The sequence below is a fragment of the Oncorhynchus keta genome, unplaced genomic scaffold (assembly GCF_023373465.1).
Source record: "Oncorhynchus keta strain PuntledgeMale-10-30-2019 unplaced genomic scaffold, Oket_V2 Un_contig_15838_pilon_pilon, whole genome shotgun sequence".
Lineage (NCBI taxonomy): Eukaryota > Metazoa > Chordata > Actinopteri > Salmoniformes > Salmonidae > Oncorhynchus > Oncorhynchus keta.
In genome coordinates, this window is record NW_026279548.1 from 7,308 (window position 1) to 27,099 (window position 19,792).

General features: G+C 48.5%; 1 long non-coding RNA gene and 1 pseudogene across 1 annotated transcript; one reads left to right on the forward strand and one right to left on the reverse strand.

Moving 5' to 3' along the window:
• Positions 1-2,634: 2,634 nt before the first annotated feature.
• On the reverse strand, positions 2,635-3,378 carry LOC127919124 (uncharacterized). Its single transcript, XR_008101994.1, has 3 exons — positions 3,306-3,378; positions 2,802-2,981; positions 2,635-2,744 (listed from the first exon to the last, which is right to left on the reverse strand). It is a non-coding gene; the product is annotated as an uncharacterized LOC127919124 (long non-coding RNA).
• Positions 3,379-7,172: 3,794 nt separating this feature from the next.
• LOC127919127 (E3 ubiquitin-protein ligase TRAF7-like) overlaps positions 7,173-19,792 on the forward strand; it is a 60,286-nt pseudogene continuing 47,666 nt past the window's right edge.

The window sequence follows — 19,792 nt, forward strand, 5'->3', positions numbered from 1 at the left end:
CCTCACGTATTCCCTACGATTAGTGGTCCCGGGCAGTTTTTATTGGCTGATTCGGTATGCTATGACCATATGAGGTGACTGCCTGCATGCCTTTCTGTTTACATCATGAGTTTAGAGAGGAGCAGATGGTCGAGAGAAACACTGCTCTGGTCTCTGAGGACTGCTTGGACTGAGGGGTTTTGTGCAGATAGAAGTCTGTTTTTACACTGGCCAGGAAGGCGTTGCTATGTATGTCCTGTGTAGCTGGTGGTAACCTGTTGGTTCTGATCTCAGATGGTAACCTGTTGGTTCTGATCTCAGATGGTGGTAACCTGTTGGTTCTGATCTCAGATGGTAACCTGTTGGTTCTGATCTCAGATGGTGGTAACCTGTTGGTTCTGATCTCAGATGGTAACCTGTTGGTTCTGATCCCAGATGGTAACCTGTTGGTTCTGATCCCAGATGGTAACCTGTTGGTTCTGATCCCAGATGGTAACCTGTTGGTTCTGATCTCAGATGGTAACCTGTTGGTTCTGATCCCAGATGGTAACCTGTTGGTTCTGATCTCAGATGGTAACCTGTTGGTTCTGATCTCAGATGGTAACCTGTTGGTTCTGATCTCAGATGGTAACCTGTTGGTTCTGATCTCAGATGGTAACCTGTTGGTTCTGATCTCAGATGGTAACCTGTTGGTTCTGATCTCAGATGGTAACCTGTTGGTTCTGATCTCAGATGGTAACCTGTTGGTTCTGATCTCAGATGGTCACCTGTTGGTTCTGATCCCAGATGGTAACCTGTTGGTTCTGATCTCAGATGGTAACCTGTTGGTTCTGATCTCAGATGGTAACCTGTTGGTTCTGATCTCAGATGGTAACCTGTTGGTTCTGATCTCAGATGGTAACCTGTTGGTTCTGGTTCTGATCTCAGATGGTAACCTGTTGGTTCTGATCTCAGATGGTAACCTGTTGGTTCTGATCTCAGATGGTAACCTGTTGGTTCTGATCTCAGATGGTAACCTGTTGGTTCTGATCTCAGATGGTAACCTGTTGGTTCTGATCTCAGATGGTAACCTGTTGGTTCTGATCCCAGATGGTAACCTGTTGGTTCTGATCTCAGATGGTAACCTGTTGGTTCTGATCTCAGATGGTAACCTGTTGGTTCTGATCTCAGATGGTAACCTGTTGGTTCTGATCTCAGATGGTAACCTGTTGGTTCTGATCTCAGATGGTAACCTGTTGGTTCTGATCTCAGATGGTAACCTGTTGGTTCTGATCTCAGATGATGGTAACCTGTTGGTTCTGATCTCAGATGATGGTAACCTGTTGGTTCTGATCTCAGATGATGGTAACCTGTTGGTTCTGATCTCAGATGATGGTAACCTGTTGGTTCTGATCTCAGATGATGGTAACCTGTTGGTTCTGATCTCAGATGGTAACCTGTTGGTTCTGATCTCAGATGGTAACCTGTCGGTTCTGATCTCAGATGGTAACCTGTCGGTTCTGATCTCAGATGGTAACCTGTTGGTTCTGATCCCAGATGGTAACCTGTTGGTTCTGATCCCAGATGGTAACCTGTTGGTTCTGATCCCAGATGGTAACCTGTTGGTTCTGATCTCAGATGATGGTAACCTGTCGGGTCTGATCTCAGATGATGGTAACCTGTTGGGTCTGATCTCAGATGATGGTAACCTGTTGGTTCTGATCTCAGATGATGGTAACCTGTTGGTTCTGATCTCAGATGGTAACCTGTTGGTTCTGATCTCAGATGATGGTAACCTGTTGGTTCTGATCTCAGATGATGGTAACCTGTCGGTTCTGATCTCAGATGGTAACCTGTTGGTTCTGATCTCAGATGGGAACCTGTTGGTTCTGATCTCAGATGGTAACCTGTCGGTTCTGATCTCAGATGGGAACCTGTCGGTTCTGATCTCAGATGGGAACCTGTCGGTTCTGATCTCAGATGGGAACCGGTCGGTTCTGATCTCAGATGGGAACCGGTCGGTTCTGATCTCAGATGGGAACCGGTTGGTTCTGATCTCAGATGGGAACCGGTTGGTTCTGATCTCAGATGGGAACCGGTTGGTTCTGATCTCAGATGGGAACCGGTTGGTTCTGATCTCAGATGGGAACCTGTTGGTTCTGATCTCAGATGGGAACCTGTTGGTTCTGATCTCAGATGGTAACCTGTTGGTTCTGATCTCAGATGGTAACCTGTTGGTTCTGATCTCAGATGGTAACCTGTTGGTTCTGATCTCAGATGGTAACCTGTTGGTTCTGATCTCAGATGGTAACCTGTTGGTTCTGATCTCAGATGGTAACCTGTCGGTTCTGATCTCAGGTGGTAACCTGTCGGTTCTGATCTCAGATGGTCACCTGTCGGTTCTGATCTCAGATGGTGGTAACCTGTCGGTTCTGATCTCAGATGGTGGTAACCTGTTGGTTCTGATCTCAGATGGTAACCTGTTGGTTCTGATCTCAGATGGTAACCTGTCGGTTCTGATCTCAGATGGTAACCTGTCGGTTCTGATCTCAGATGGTAACCTGTCGGTTCTGATCTCAGATGGTAACCGGTCGGTTCTGATCTCAGATGGTAACCTGTTGGTTCTGATCTCAGATGGTAACCTGTTGGTTCTGATCTCAGATGGTAACCTGTTGGTTCTGATCTCAGATGGTAACCTGTTGGTTCTGATCTCAGATGGTGGTAACCTGTTGGTTCTGATCTCAGATGGTGGTAACCTGTTGGTTCTGATCTCAGATGGTGGTAACCTGTTGGTTCTGATCTCAGATGGTGGTAACCTGTTGGTTCTGATCTCAGATGGTAACCTGTTGGTTCTGATCTCAGATGGTGGTAACCTGTTGGTTCTGATCTCAGATGGTGGTAACCTGTTGGTTCTGATCTCAGATGGTGGTAACCTGTTGGTTCTGATCTCAGATGGTGGTAACCTGTTGGTTCTGATCTCAGATGGTGGTAACCTGTTGGTTCTGATCTCAGATGGTGGTAACCTGTTGGTTCTGATCTCAGATGGTGGTAACCTGTTGGTTCTGATCTCAGATGGTAACCTGTTGGTTCTGATCTCAGATGGTGGTAACCTGTCGGTTCTGATCTCAGATGGTGGTAACCTGTCGGTTCTGATCTCAGATGGTGGTAACCTGTCGGTTCTGATCTCAGATGGTGGTAACCTGTCGGTTCTGATCTCAGATGGTGGTAACCTGTCGGTTCTGATCTCAGATGGTGGTAACCTGTTGGTTCTGATCTCAGATGGTGGTAACCTGTTGGTTCTGATCTCAGATGGTGGTAACCTGTTGGTTCTGATCTCAGATGGTAACCTGTTGGTTCTGATCTCAGATGGTAACCTGTTGGTTCTGATCCCAGATGGTAACCTGTTGGTTCTGACATTAGATGGTCAATGGGTTTGTCATTTGTTGAGTTGGAACAGTTCCCATTAGATTGCAGACCTGTTGGTCTTATTAGAAGTGATCAAGAGTAATCCTGGCCATGTCCACTCTGTGGGCTAACCCCTGATCTCTGATCTCAGACCTCCTGTAACCCCCTCCCCCGGACTGTGTCCAGTGGTGGTAACCTGTTGGTTCTGATCTCCTGTAACCCCCAGGCTGATCTCAGATGGTGGTAACCTGTGGGTTGTGAGCAGCAGTGAGTGTCCTCTACTCCAGCACCTCCAGAGCACCAGCAGCAGCCCGCCACCCATCCAGACATCTCAACCCCCTCCCTCAGCCAGACCCCCCAGCGGGGTGGTAACCTGTTGGTTCACCAGCATGGAACCTCCTTCGGCCCCACCTTCTCAGCCGTGGTTCTGATCTAAAAGATGGTGAGTCCACCTCAGGAGAACCTCTGTCAGGAAAAAACTCTGATGAGGAATCATGTCTCAACATCCTGGAAGTGGTTCTAATCTCAGACAAAGCCCTAGGTCAGACGTAGAAATATATCATCTAGATTCTATGGTGTCAGTTTAACCTCAGACAAAGCCCTAGGTCAGACTCAGAAATGGTTATCATCTAGATGGTGTGTCAAACTCATTTGGTTCTGGGCCTCAGATGGCCTAGGGAGATGTCAAGTGGTTCTGACCATTAAAATTATACCATACTCTGGTATAAATAACAGAGGCAAATTTGCCCTTCAAATCTGCATCACACTGCAAATCAATTATCTCTAGCTGAATTTCTGACCGGCAGATCAGAAGCTTTAACTGTGAAAGGTGAGCGAAAAACTGGTAACCTGTCTGGTCTCAAGTTCACCAAATACCTGAAAACCTTTCTCAAACTGCAGTAGTCCTGCAATTTTGTCTTTGTACCGTTTCATGTCCGCATCAGGTCTGGTCACACACATCTCTCAGACAGGGAAATGAGCAGGGTTGCCATTTGCCAGTTGCATCTCCCACAAAGTCAGCTTCAACTTAAATGCATGTATGTTGTCAAACTGTGTGACAACTTTTTTTGCGGCCTTGCAACATTTTGTTCAGATTGTTCAAGTGTTCAGTAATATCAACCAAGAATGCAAGGTCCCGTAGCCATTCCTGAGATTGTAATTCCAACACCGGTTTTCCTTTTTCTCCATGAACTGTCCGATTTCCTCTCGTAGATCAAAGAAATGCCTCAGCACAGCGCCTCGGCTTAACCATCTCACTTCAGTGTGGTATGGCAGGCTGTGGGTAATGTTGCCGCTGAGAAGTTTGTCAAACTGACGATGGTTCAGACCTCTGGACCGGATGAAATTTACAGTGCGAACAACCACCTCCATGACGTGGTCCATTTTCAGACGACTTGCAACACAATGCCTCCTGGTGCAAAATACAGTGAAATGTCCACCTCCAGAGCACCAGCAGCATCTCCACCCATTCCAGGCTTGTACTTTGTCTTTGAACTTTGTCCCGACACCTGCTTTCTTTCCGACCATGGATGGCGCGCCGTCTGTAGCCAGGCTGACAGCCGGGACCTCTCCACCCAACTCTGTCCAATGCAGCAACGACAGAGGAAAATGTCCTCGGCTGTTGTGGTGTCCATCATGGCACCAACCCAAGAAACTCTTCAGTAACAGTCAAACCCCCCTCATCAACTCCTCGAATAAATATGGCCAGTTGGGCCACGTCTGTGATGTCAGTGCCTCGTCATTGCCACGGAAAATGCAATAAATGACTTGACTCTCTGTTTCAATTGACTGTCTAAATCTGCCGATAGTTCCTGGAGCTAAAAATCCCTCCTCATAGTATTCCTCGTCAGGAAAATATTGGCAAAAGCTTGCAACATCCTCGGGTAACATACAAAGCCCTTATCAGCATCGTTTAACATAAGTCACCTAGATTCTATGATGCTAATGCTAGTTTAACCTCAGACAAATTAGGTAGCTGGCTTTTATCGCTCTCACTGATTCTCTGGATGAAAGTTGACTCTGTTTCCTCAGACCCGCCAGCAATTCGTTAATCTTATCTCTTCTCAGTTGTCCTTGCAAGCCTAGGTCATATAGAAATTTTCGCTCTGATGAGTCTCAGACAAAGCCCTAGGTCAGAGTGGCGTCGAATATTATATTCCTTCAGATGTAGAAATATATCATCTAGATTCTATGGTGTCAAACACCTCACCAAAGCACAATGTAGAAATATATCATCTCTAAATAACCTCAGACAAAGCCGTAGGTCCATTTTTCTTTGAAAATTCTACACTCCTGGTATCTACTTTTCTCCGTTTGGATAACAGACATTTAGATTATGAGGGTGTCAGTTTAAGGTAGAGACCAAAGCCCTAGGTCAACGTCGAAATAATAATCTAGCAGATGGCGCAGTTTAACCTCACTGTTTTCAGTCTGTCTCAGATGATGAAATATATAATCTAGATTCTATGGTGTCAGTTTAACCTCACTGACAAAGCCCTAGGTCAGATTAAAAATATATCATCTAGATTCTTTCCAGTTTCAGTTTAACCTGCGGGCCAGACAAACCCCTAGGTCAGACGTAGAAATATATCATCTAGATTCTATGGTGTCAGTTTAACCTCACTGACAAAGCCCTAGGTCAGATGTAGAAATATATAATCTAGATTCTATGGTGTCATTTTAACCTCACTGACAAAGCCCTAGGTCAGACGTAGAAATATATAATCTAGATTCTATGGTGTCAGTTTAACCTCAGACAAAGCCCTTGGTCAGACGTAGAAATATATCATCTAGATTCTATGGTGTCAGTTTAACCTCAGACAAAGCCCTTGGTCAGACGTAGAAATATATAATCTAGATTCTATGGTGTCAGTTTAACCTCACTGACTAAGCCCTAGGTCAGACGTAGAAATATATAATCTAGATTCTATGGTGTCAGTTTAACCTCAGACAAAGCCCTAGGTCAGATGTAGAAATATATAATCTAGATTCTATGGTGTCAGTTTAACCTCACTGACAAAGCTGGTCTACCCAGAAATAGATAATCTAGATTCTATGGTGTCAGTTTAACCTCAGACAAAGCCCTAGGTCAGACGTAGAAATATATAATCTAGATTCTATGGTGTCAGTTTAACCTCACTGACAAAGCCCTAGGCCAGATGTAGAAATATATAATCTAGATTCTATGGTGTCAGTTTAACCTCACTGACTAAGCCCTAGGTCAGATGTAGAAATATATCATCTAGATTCTATGGTGTCAGTTTAACATCACTGACTAAGCCCTAGGTCAGACGTGAAATATATCATCTAGATTCTATGGTGTCAGTTTAACCTCACTGACTAAGCCCTAGGTCAGACGTAGAAATATATCATCTAGATTCTATGGTTTCAGTTTAACCTCACTGACTAAGCCCTAGGTCAGACGTAGAAATATATCATCTAGATTCTATGGTGTCAGTTTAACCTCAGTCAAAGCCCTAGCTGTGTCGGAGACAGAAATATATAATCTAGATTATATGGTGTCAGTTTAACCTCACTTACTAAACCCTAGGTGTGTCAGAGACATATAAATATATAATCTAGATTATATGGTGTCAATTTAACCTCAGACAAAGCCCTAGGTGTGTCAGACATAGAAATATATAATCTAGATTCTATGGTGTCAGCGATTTATTGTGGTAACTTCCTAGTGAGTATAAGGTAACTAACTATATGGTAGCTAGCTATATGCTAACTACATATTAACCCCAGACTCTCTTTCTCCGCTCTGTTAGTTTAAGGTCACTATGGTAACTGAATGGTTCCTAAATATGGTTAAGTTCAACTATAAGAGGACGAACGGTAACCCCAGACTCTCTCTCCACTCTGTGTTCACCTTAGTTTAAGGTCACTATGGTAACTGAATGGTTAAGTTAAACTATGAGATGACGATGACGGTAACCCCAGACTCTCTCTCTGTTTCAGCGGAAGCCTCCGGTACCTACAAGCAGCACCGCCGTACCCCCTCCTCCTCCAGTACCCTCACATACTCGCCACGAGACGACGAGGATGGCATGGTACACACACACACACACGCACTGATTTAGCTCATGATCTCTTTGTGTTCTATAGAAATATAATGTATAGAAAATCTATTTATTTCAAGTTTATTTGACTGGTTCGTAGTTCAATAAAATGCTTTCGCTTGGAACATTCTGGAATATGTTCACATGGAAATCACCCGATGGTAATAAGGGCGTCGACCACGACGTCTTCGTCCCCACGGTGACGAACAATATCCCAACCGAAAGACTTGTCGCTTTCAAGGAGCGGGAACACTAACCTGGACACGGATGAGTAAATCCTGCTACGACTTCTGACGAAAGATATAAAAACAGGCAAGAGGACTCTCAGGTAGAATCCTACGACACCGGGTCCTGACACTCGTCGGATGTGGCAGGGGGGGGGCTTTCAAACTATCACGGATTTACAAAGGGTAACCCAACCGCGAGCTGCCCAGTGACGCGAGCCCACCAGATGAGCTAAATACCGTCTATGCTCACTCTTGAGGCAAGCAACACTGAACCATGCACGAGCGCACCGACTGTTCCAGACGACTGTGTGAACCAACCTCTCTGTAGATCTTTAAATAGGTTTAACCTTCACAAGCAACACTGAACCATGCACGAGCGCACCGACTGTTCCAGACGACTGTGTGAACCAACCTCTCTGTAGCTCATGTGAGTAAGATCTTTAAATAGGTTTAAGCTTCACAAGCAACACTGAACCATGCACGAGCGCACCGACTGTTCCAGACGACTGTGTGAACCAACCTCTCTGTAGCTCATGTGAGTAAGATCTTTAAATAGGTTTAAGCTTCACAAGCAACACTGAACCATGCACGAGCGCACCGACTGTTCCAGACGACTGTGTGAACCAACCTCTCTGTAGATCTTTAAATAGGTTTAACCTTCACAAGCAACACTGAACCATGCACGAGCGCACCGACTGTTCCAGACGACTGTGTGAACCAACCTCTCTGTAGATCTTTAAATAGGTTTAACCTTCACAAGCAACACTGAACCATGCACGAGCGCACCGACTGTTCCAGACGACTGTGTGAACCAACCTCTCTGTAGCTCATGTGAGTAAGATCTTTAAATAGGTTTAACCTTCGCAAGCAACACTGAACCATGCACGAGCGCACCGACTGTTCCAGACGACTGTGTGAACCAACCTCTCTGTAGATCTTTAAATAGGTTTAACCTTCACAAGCAACACTGAACCATGCACGGCGCACCGACTGTTCCAGACGACTGTGTGAACCAACCTCTCTGTAGATCTTTAAATAGGTTTTAATGTTCACAAGGCCGCAGGAACAGACCGATTTACCAGGACACGTGTTCGGAGCACTGGCCAGCTGGTTAGGGTCTTCACCCCGACTCCGTCTGTTCTACCGACATGTTTCAGACCATCATGGTCCCTGTGCCCAAAAATGCCATGGTTACCTGTCTGAATGACTATCGACCTGTTAGCACTTACATCTGTAGCCATGAAAGGCTTTGACTCGCATCAGCACTGTCATCCCAGAAACCCTAGACCCACACTCATCAGCACCGTCATCCCAGAAACCCCTAGACCCACACTCATCAGCACCGTCATCCCAGAAACCCCTAGACCCACACTCATCAGCACCGTCATCCCAGAAACCCCTAGACGCACACTCATCAGCACCGTTATCCCAGAAACCCCTAGACCCACACTCATCAGCACCGTCATCCCAGAAACCCTAGACCCACACTCATCAGCACCGTCATCCCAGAAACCCTAGACCCACACTCATCAGCACCGTCATCCCAGAAACCCTAGACCCACACTCATCAGCACCGTCATCCCAGAAACCCCTAGACCCACACTCATCAGCACCGTCATCCCGGATGACCCACACTCATCAGACCAGGATGAGACGGCCTAGTTATCATTACTCAGTACTGGTACCCTGTCTATATAACCTAGTTATCGTGACTCAGTACTGGTACCCTGTGTGTATAACCTAGTTATCATTACTCAGTACTGGTACCCTGTGTATATAACCTAGTTATCATTACTCAGTACTGGTACCCTGTGTGTATAACCTAGTTATCATTACTCAGTACTGGTACCCTGTGTATATAACCTAGCTATCATTACTCAGTACTGGTACCCTGTGTGTATAACCTAGTTATCATTACTCAGTACTGGTCTATATAACCCTGTGTATATAACCTAGTTATCTAGTTATTGACTCAGTACTGGTACCCTGTGTGTATAACCTAGTTATCATTACTCAGTACTGGTACCCTGTCTATATAACCTAGTTATCATTTATCTGGTACCCTGTCTATATAACCTAGTTATCTCAGTACTGGTACCCTGTATATAACCTAGTTATCATTATCAGTACTGGTACTCAGTACTGGTACTGGTACCCTGTGTGTATAACCTAGTTATCATTACTCAGTACTGGTACCCTGTCTATATAACCTAGTTATCATTACTCACTACTGGTACCCTGTGTGTATAACCTAGTTATCATTACTCAGTACTGGTACCCTGTCTATATAACCTAGTTATCGTTACTCAGTACTGGTACCCTGTCTATATAACCTAGTTATCGTGACTCAGTACTGGTACCCTGTGTGTATAACCTAGTTATCATTACTCAGTACTGGTACCCTGTCTATATAACCTAGTTATCATTACTCAGTACTGGTACCCTGTCTATATAACCTAGTTATCATTACTCAGTACTACCCTGTCTATATAACCTAGTTATCATTACTCAGTACTGGTACCCTGTGTGTATAACCTAGCTATCATTACTCAGTACTGGTACCCTGTCTATATAACCTAGTTATCGTGACTCAGTACTGGTACCCTGTCTATATAACCTAGTTATCGTGACTCAGTACTGGTACCCTGTGTGTATAACCTAGCTATCATTACTCAGTACTGGTACCCTGTCTATATAACCTAGTTATCGTGACTCAGTACTGGTACCCTGTCTATATAACCTAGTTATCATTACTCAGTACTGGTACCCTGTGTATATAACCTAGTTATCATTACTCAGTACTGGTACCCTGTCTATATAACCTAGTTATCGTGACTCAGTACTGGTAGTCTATATAACCTAGGTGACTCAGTACTGGTACCTGTCTATATAACCTAGTTATCATTACTCAGTACTGGTACCCTGTCTATATAACCTAGTTATCATTACTCAGTACTGGTACCCTGTCTATATAACCTAGTTATCATTACTCAGTACTGGTACCCTGTGTATAACCTAGCTATCATTACTCAGTACTGGTACCCTGTCTATATAACCTAGTTATCGTGACTCAGTACTGGTACCCTGTCTATATAACCTAGTTATCATTACTCAGTACTGGTACCCTGTGTATATAACCTAGTTATCATTACTCAGTACTGGTACCCTGTCTATATAACCTAGTTATCGTGACTCAGTACTGGTACCCTGTCTATATAACCTAGTTATCATTACTCAGTACTGGTACCCTGTCTATATAACCTAGTTATCATTACTCACTACTGGTACCCTGTCTATATAACCTAGTTATCATTACTCAGTACTGGTACCCTGTCTATATAACCTAGTTATCGTGACTCAGTACTGGTACCCTGTGTGTATAACCTAGTTATCATTACTCAGTACTAGTACCCTGTGTGTAGTCCAACATGTCTCTCTCTGTCTCTGTCCCCCACCCCAGCTCCCCATCAGCACCCCGAGGCGTTCTGACTCTGCCATCTCGGTCGTTCCCTTCTCTCTGAGTCCAACATGTCTCTCCGCTCGACCTTCTCTCTTCACGAGGACGACGACGACACGGTACGGCTACACTAATGATGCTAAAGGTGCTAACAATCCTTCAACATTAAATACGCTAACGCTATCGATGCCAATGTTAACTCAATGCTAATTATACTTCAACATTAAATACGCTAACGCTATCGATGCCAATTTTAACTCGATGCTAACAATCCTTCAACATTAAATACGCTAACGCTATCGATGCCAATGTTAACTCAATGCTAATTATACTTCAATGGTACCCCGGTGCTATCGATGCTGCTGATACCCCGGTGCTATCGATGCTGCTGATACCCCGGTGCTATCGATGCTGCTGATACCCCGGTGCTATCGATGCTGCTGATACCCCGGTGCTATCGATGCTGACTATACCCCGGTGCTATCGATGCTGACTGATACCTGAATGCTAACTGTGCTGTGATACCCCGGTGCTATCTAACTGTGCTAGTGACCTATGCCCCTGTGCTATACCTGAATGCTAACTGTGCTAGTGATACCTGAATGCTAACTGTGCTGACTGATGCCTGCTATCAATGCTGAGTGATACCTGAATGCTAACTGTGCTAGTGATACCTGAATGCTAGTGATACCTGAATGCTAACTGTGCTAGTGATACCTGAATGCTAACTGTGCTAGTGATACCTGAATGCTAACTGTGCTAGTGATACCTGAATGCTAGTGATACCTGAATGCTAACTGTGCTAGTGATACCTGAATGCTAACTGTGCTAGTGATACCTGAATGCTAGTGATACTTGAATGCTAACTGTGCTAGTGATACCTGAATGCTAGTGATACCTGAATGCTAGTGATACCTGAATGCTAACTGTGCTAGTGATACCTGAATGCTAGTGATACCTGAATGCTAACTGTGCTAGTGATACCTTGAACTGTACTAGTGATACCTGAATGCTAGTGATACCTGAATGCTAACTGTGCTAGTGATACCTGAATGCTAGTGATGCTTGAATGCTAACTGTGCTAGTGATACCTGAATGCTAGTGATACCTGAATGCTAACTGTGCTAGTGATTTGAAAATAAAGAAAGCCGCACACTCTTGGAGCTCAGATGCAAAATGTAATACCAACGTTTCGACAGTGCTAGTGATGCCTGAATGCTAACTGTGCTAGTGATACCTGAATGCTAGTGATACCTGAATGCTAACTGTGCTAGTGATACCTGAATGCTAACTGTGCTAGTGATACCTGAATGCTAACTGTGCTAGTGATGCCTGAATGCTAGTGATACCTGAATGCTAACTGTGCTAGTGATACCTGAATGCTAACTGTGCTAGTGATACCTGAATGCTAACTATGCTAACGATGTGTGTGTAGGAGCCCCTGGTGTTTGCAGAGCAGCCGTCGGTGAAGCTGTGTTGTCAGCTCTGCTGCAGTGTCTTCAAAGACCCTGTCATCACCACCTGTGGGGTGAGAGAAACCAGCCCTTGAGCCTCTCACTTCCTCACCCTCTCCTTATCCTCCTCACCCCTCCTCTCCTCACCCCTCCTTCAAAGACCCTGTCATCACCACCTGTGGGGTGAGAGAAACCAGCCGCGAGCCTCTCACTTCCTCACCCTCTCCCTTGTCCTCCTCACCCCTCCTCTCCTCACCCCTCCTTCAAAGACCCTGTCATCACCACCTGTGGGGTGAGAGAAACCAGCCGCTAGTCACTTCCTCGCCCTCTCCCTTGTCCTCCCTCACCCCTCCCCTCACCCCCTCTCCTCTCCTCACCCCTCCTCTCCTCTCCTCACCCCTCCCTCCTCCTCACCCCTCCTCTCCTCCCTCACAACCTCCTTCATTGACCACTGTCTCTTATCTGTCTCTCCCTCCAGCACACCTTCTGCAGGCGATGTGCCTTGACCTCCGGTAGGGGACTTTACCTTCCTACACTGTTAAATAGTTACACCTTTCCAGCATCACATAATTATATATATAATTGTTGTTACATTTGTTTATCTCTCGCTCTCCCTCTCTCTGCCCTCCTCCACTCCTCCTCTCTTTCTCCCTGTTCTCTCATTCTCCCCTCCTCCTCCTCCCTGTTCTCTCATTCTCCCTCTCTGCCCTCCTCCATCCCCATCTTTCTCCTGTTCTCTCATTCTCCCCTCCTCCTCCCTGTTCTCCCCCTCTCTCCCCTCCTCCTCCCTGTTCTCTCCCTCTCTCCCCTCCTCCTCCCTGTTCTCTCCCTCTCTCCCCTCCTCCTCCCTGTTCTCTCCCTCTCTCCCCTCCTCCTCCCTGTTCTCTCCCTCCTCCCCTCTCTCCCCTCCCTCCCTGTTCTCTCCCTCTCTCCCCTCCTCCTCCCTGTTCTCTCCCTCTCTCCCCTCCTCCTCCCTGTTCTCTCCCTCTCCCCTCCCCTCCTGTTCCTCCCCTGTCTCCTCCTCCCCTCTCTCCTCCTCCTCCTCCTCCCTGTTCTCTCCCTCTCTCCCCTCCTCCTCCCTGTTCTCTCCCTCTCTCCCCTCCTCCTCCCTGTTCTCTCCCCTCTCCCCTCCTCCTCCCTGTTCTCTCCCCTCCTCCTCCTCCTCCCCTCCTCCTCCCCTCCACCCCTCCTCCTCCCTCTCCCCCTCCTCCACCCACCTCCTCCTCCCTCTCCCTCCCTCCCTCCTCCACCCCTCCTCCTCCCCTCCTCTAGATAAGTGTCCGGTGGACACGGCTAAGTTGACGGTGGTGGTGAACAACATAGCCGTAGCAGAACAGATAGGAGAGAGGAGGTTTATCCACTGGAGGATGGGATACGGGCCGGAGGTTAGATCCAATGGGCTGTCCTTTTACCATCAAGCGATGCCCCAAACGGAGGAGGGGCTTCCCTAAGGGCCGGAGGAGGCACTGTTTCAGGTGAAGGGACCCCTAAGATAAGGAGGACCTGGATCCAACTTCAAGCTCACCACACGCAAGTAAGGAGGGAGGGAAACGATCCCTTTGGTGGTTCCTTTGGAGGGAACGATCCCTTTGCCACGCCCCAGGGAAACGATCCCCTTGCTGGTTAGACGTCGGAGGGAAACGATCCCCTTTGCTGGTTAGGCGTCGGAGGGAAACGATCCCCTTTGTGGTTGGTTAGACGTTTGGGAGGGAAACGATCCCCTTTGCTGGTTAGGCGTTGGAGGAAAGCGATCCCCTTTGCTGGTTAGGGAAACGTCGGGGGAAACGATCCCCTTTGCTGGTTAGGTGGAGGACGATCTCCTTTGGTGGTTAGACGCTGGAAACGATCCCCTTTGGTGGTTAGACGTTGGAGGGAAACGATCCCCTTGCTGGTTAGACGTCGGAGGGAAACGATCCCCTTTGGTGGTTAGGCGTTTCTGGGGAAACGATCTCCTTTGTGGTTAGACGTTGGAGGGAAACGATCCCCTTTGCTGGTTAGACGTTCGAGGGAAACTTGATCCCCTTTGTTTGTTGGTTAGACGTTTCAGGGAAACGATCCCCTTTGGTGGTTAGACGTTTCGGAGGGAAACGATCCCCTTTGGTGGTTAGACGTTTCAGGGAAACGATTCCCTTTGCTGGTTAGCGTTGGAGGAAGCTTTGATCCCTTTGCTGGTTAGACGTCGGAGGAAAGCGATCCTTTGGTGGTTAGGCGTTTCCAGGGAAACGATCCCCTTTGCGGTTAGACGCTGGAGGGAAACGATCCCCTTTGCTGGTTAGACGTCGGAGGAAACGATCCCCTTTGCTGGTTAGACGTCGGAGGAAACGATCCCCTTTGCTGGTTAGGGGAGGAAACGATCCCCTTTGGTGGTTAGGCGTTGGAGGAAACGATCCCCTTTGTGGTTAGGCGTTGGAGGGAAACGATCCCCTTTGCTGGTTAGGCGTTGGAGGAAGCGATCCCCTTTGGTGGTTAGGCGTTGGAGGGAAAGCGATCCGTTGGAGGAAACGATCCTCTTTGCTGGTTAGGCGTTGGTTAGACGTCGGAGGGAAACGATCCCCTTTGCTGGTTAGGCGTTGGAGGGAAACGATCCCTTTGCTGGTTAGGCGTTGGAGGGAAACGATCCCCTTTGTGGTTAGGCGTTGGAGGAACGATCCCCTTTGCTGGTTAGGCGTTGGAGGAAACGATCCCCTTTGGTGGTTAGGCGTCGGAGGGAAACGATCCCCTTTGCTGGTTAGGCGTTTCAGGGACGATCCTCTTTGCTGGTTAGGCGTTTCACGTTGAGGGAATCGATCCCCTTTGGTGGTTAGACGTTGGAGGGAAACGATCCCTTTGCTGGTTAGACGTTGGAGGGAAACGATCCCCTTTGCTGGTTAGACGTTTCAGGGAAACGATCCCCTTTGCTGGTTAGGCGTCAGAGGAAACGATCCCCTTTGGTGGTTTCGGAGGAAACGATCCCTTTGGTGGTTAGGCGAGGGAAACGATCTCCTTTGCTGGTTAGACGCTTTGATCTCCTTTGCTGGTTAGACGTCGGAGGAAACGATCCCCTTTGTTTGTTGGTTAGGCGTTTCAGGGAAGCGATCCCCTTTGGTGGTTAGGCGTTGGAGGGAAGCTTTGATCCCCTTTGGTGGTTAGGCGTTGGAGGGAAACGATCCCCTTTGGTGGTTAGGACGTTGGAGGAAACGATCCCCTTTGCTGGTTAGGCGTTGGAGGAAAGCGATCCCCTTTGCTGGTTAGACGTTGGAGGGAAACGATCCCCTTTGCTGGTTAGGCGTTGGAGGAAACGATCCCCTTTGCTGGTTAGGCGTTGGAGGAAACGATCCCCTTTGCTGGTTAGGCGTTTCAGGGAAACGATCCCTTTGGTGGTTAGGCGTTGGAGGGAAACGATCCCCTTTGGTGGTTAGGCGTTGGAGGGAAACGATCCCCTTTGCTGGTTAGACGTTGGAGGGAAACGATCCCTTTGGTGGTTAGGCGTTGGAGGAAACGATCCCCTTGCTGGTTAGGCGTTGGAGGAAACGATCCCCTTTGCTGGTTAGGCGTTGAGGGAAACGATCCCCTTTGGTGGTTAGACGTCGGAGGAAACGATCCCCTTTGCTGGTTAGGCGTTCGGAGGGAAGCGATCCCCTTTGGTGGTTAGGCGTTTCAGGAAGCGATTCCCTTTGCTGGTTAGACGTTGGAGGGAAACGATCCCCTTTGCTGGTTAGGCGTTGGAGGGAAACGATCCCCTTTGCTGGTTGGTTGGAGACGTTGAGGCGATCCCCTTTGCCGGTTAGACGTCGGAAAGGGAAACGATCCCCCTTTGGTGGTTAGGCGTTGGAGGGAAACGATCCCCTTTGGTGGTTAGGCGTTTCAGACGGGAAACGATCCCCTTTGCTGGTTAGACGTTGGAGGGAAACGATCCCCTTTGCTGGTTAGACGTTGGAGGGAAACGATCCCCTTTGCTGGTTAGACGTTGGAGGGAAACGATCCCCTTTGGTGGTTAGACGTTGGAGGGAAACGATCCCCTTTGCTGGTTAGACGTTGGAGGGAAACGATCCCCTTTGCTGGTTAGACGTTTCAGGGAAACGATCCCCTTTGCTGGTTAGACGTTTCAGGGAAACGATCCCCTTTGGTGGTTAGACGTTGGAGGGAAACGATCCCCTTTGCTGGTTAGACGTTGGAGGGAAACGATCCCCTTTGCTGGTTAGACGTTGGAGGGAAACGATCCCCTTTGCTGGTTAGACGTCGGAGGGAAACGATCCCCTTTGCTGGTTAGACGTTGGAGGGAAACGATCCCCTTTGGTGGTTAGACGTTGGAGGGAAACGATCCCCTTTGCTGGTTAGACGTTGGAGGGAAACGATCCCCTTTGCTGGTTAGACGTTGGAGGGAAACGATCCCCTTTGCTGGTTAGACGTTTGAGGGAAACGATCCCCTTTGCTGGTTAGACGTTGGAGGGAAACGATCCCCTTTGGTGGTTAGACGTTTCAGGGAAACGATCCCCTTTGGTGGTTGGGGACGTTGGAGGGAAACGATCCCCTTTGCTGGTTAGACGTCGGAGGAAACGATCCCCTTTGCTGGTTAGGCGTTGGAGGAAACGATCCCTTTGCTGGTTAGACGTTGGAGGGAAACGATCCCCTTTGCTGGTTAGACGTCGGAGGGAAACGATCCCCTTTGCTGGTTAGACGTTTCAGGGAAACGATCCCCTTTGCTGGTTAGACGTCGGAGGGAAACGATCCCCTTTGCTGGTTAGACGTCGGAGGGAAACGATCCCCTTTGCTGGTTAGACGTCGGAGGGAAACGATCCCCTTTGCTGGTTAGACGTTGGAGGGAAACGATCCCCTTTGCTGGTTAGACGTCGGAGGGAAACGATCCCCTTTGCCGGTTAGACGTCGGAGGGAAACGATCCCCTTTGCCGGTTAGACGTCGGAGGGTAACGATCCCCTTTGCCGGTTAGACGTCGGAGGGAAACGATCCCCAGAGCTGTGACCTGATGTTGACCTCTGACCTGCAGGGAGCACGAGGTGAGCTGTGACTACCGTCCAGTGCGCTGTCCCAACAACCCCTCCTGCCCTCCTCTCCTCACCATGAACCTGGAGGGACACCTTAAGGAATGTGAACACATCAAGTGCCCTCACTCCAAATACGGGTAGGTCGCTTACACACGCACACACACGCACACACACACACACACACACACACACACACACTTGCCCCCTCTTCCTCCCAGAACAGCATTGAGTCAGTCACATTGTCCCCTCTTCCTCCCAGAACAGCATTGAGTCAGTCACGTTGCCCCCTCTTCCTCCCAGAACAGCATTGAGTCAGTCACGTTGCCCCCTCTTCCTCCCAGAACAGCATTGAGTCAGTCACGTTGTCCCCTCTTCCTCCCAGAACAGCATTGAGTCAGTCACGTTGTCCCCTCTTCCTCCCAGAACAGCATTGAGTCAGTCACGTTGTCCCCTCTTCCTCCCAGAGCAGCATTGAGTCAGTCACGTTGTCCCCTCTTCCTCCCAGAACAGCATTGAGTCAGTCACGTTGTCCCCTCTTCCTCCCAGAACAGCATTGAGTCAGTCACGTTGTCCCCTCTTCCTCCCAGAACAGCATTGAGTCAGTCACGTTGTCCCCTCTTCCTCCCAGAACAGCATTGAGTCAGGCACGTTGTCCCCTCTTCCTCCCAGAGCAGCATTGAGTCAGTCACGTTGTCCCCTCTTCCTCCCAGAGCAGCGTTGAGTCAGTCACGTTGTCTCCTCTTCCTCCCAGAGCAGCATTGAGTCAGTCACGTTGTCCCCTCTTCCTCCCAGAACAGCATTGAGTCAGTCACGTTGTCCCCTCTTCCTCCCAGAGCAGCATTGAGTCAGTCACGTTGTCCCCTCTTCCTCCCAGAGCAGCATTGAGTCAGTCAGGTTGTCCCCTCTTCCTCCCAGAACAGCATTGAGTCAGTCACGTTGTCCCCTCTTCCTCCCAGAACAGCATTGAGTCAGTCACGTTGTCCCCTCTTCCTCCCAGAGCAGCATTGAGTCAGTCACATTGTCCCCTCTTCCTCCCAGAGCAGCATTGAGTCAGTCACATTGTCCCTGCTCTTCCTCCCAGAGCAGCATTGAGTCAGTCACGTTGTCCCCTCTTCCTCCCAGAGCAGCATTGAGTCAGTCACGTTGTCCCCTCTTCCTCCCAGAGCAGCGTTGAGTCAGTCACGTTGTCTCCTCTTCCTCCCAGAGCAGCATTGAGTCAGTCACGTTGTCCCCTCTTCCTCCCAGAACAGCATTGAGTCAGTCACGTTGTCCCCTCTTCCTCCCAGAGCAGCATTGAGTCAGTCACGTTGTCCCCTCTTCCTCCCAGAACAGCATTGAGTCAGTCACGTTGTCCCCTCTTCCTCCCAGAACAGCATTGAGTCAGTCACGTTGTCCCCTCTTCCTCCCAGAACAGCATTGAGTCAGTCACGTTGTCCCCTCTTCCTCCCAGAACAGCATTGAGTCAGTCACGTTGTCCCCTCTTCCTCCCAGAACAGCATTGAGTCAGTCACGTTGTCCCCTCTTCCTCCCAGAGCAGCATTGAGTCAGTCACGTTGCCCCCTCTTCCTCCCAGAGCAGCATTGAGTCAGTCACGTTGTCCCCTCTTCCTCCCAGAGCAGCATTGAGTCAGTCACGTTGTCCCCTCTTCCTCCCAGAACAGCATTGAGTCAGTCACGTTGTCCCCTCTTCCTCCCAGAGCAGCATTGAGTCAGTCACGTTGTCCCCTCTTCCTCCCAGAACAGCATTGAGTCAGTCACGTTGTCCCCTCTTCCTCCCAGAACAGCATTGAGTCAGTCACGTTGTCCCCTCTTCCTCCCAGAACAGCATTGAGTCAGTCACGTTGTCCCCTCTTCCTCCCAGAACAGCATTGAGTCAGTCACGTTGTCCCCTCTTCCTCCCAGAACAGCATTGAGTCAGTCACGTTGTCCCCTCTTCCTCCCAGAACAGCATTGAGTCAGTCACGTTGTCCCCTCTTCCTCCCAGAACAGCGTTGAGTCAGTCACGTTGTCCCCTCTTCCTCCCAGAGCAGCATTGAGTCAGTCACGTTGTCCCCTCTTCCTCCCAGAGCAGCATTGAGTCAGTCACGTTGTCCCCTCTTCCTCCCAGAACAGCATTGAGTCAGTCACGTTGTCCCCTCTTCCTCCCAGAACAGCATTGAGTCAGTCACGTTGTCCCCTCTTCCTCCCAGAGCAGCATTGAGTCAGTCACGTTGCCCTCTTCCTCCCCCCTCTTCCTCCCAGAACA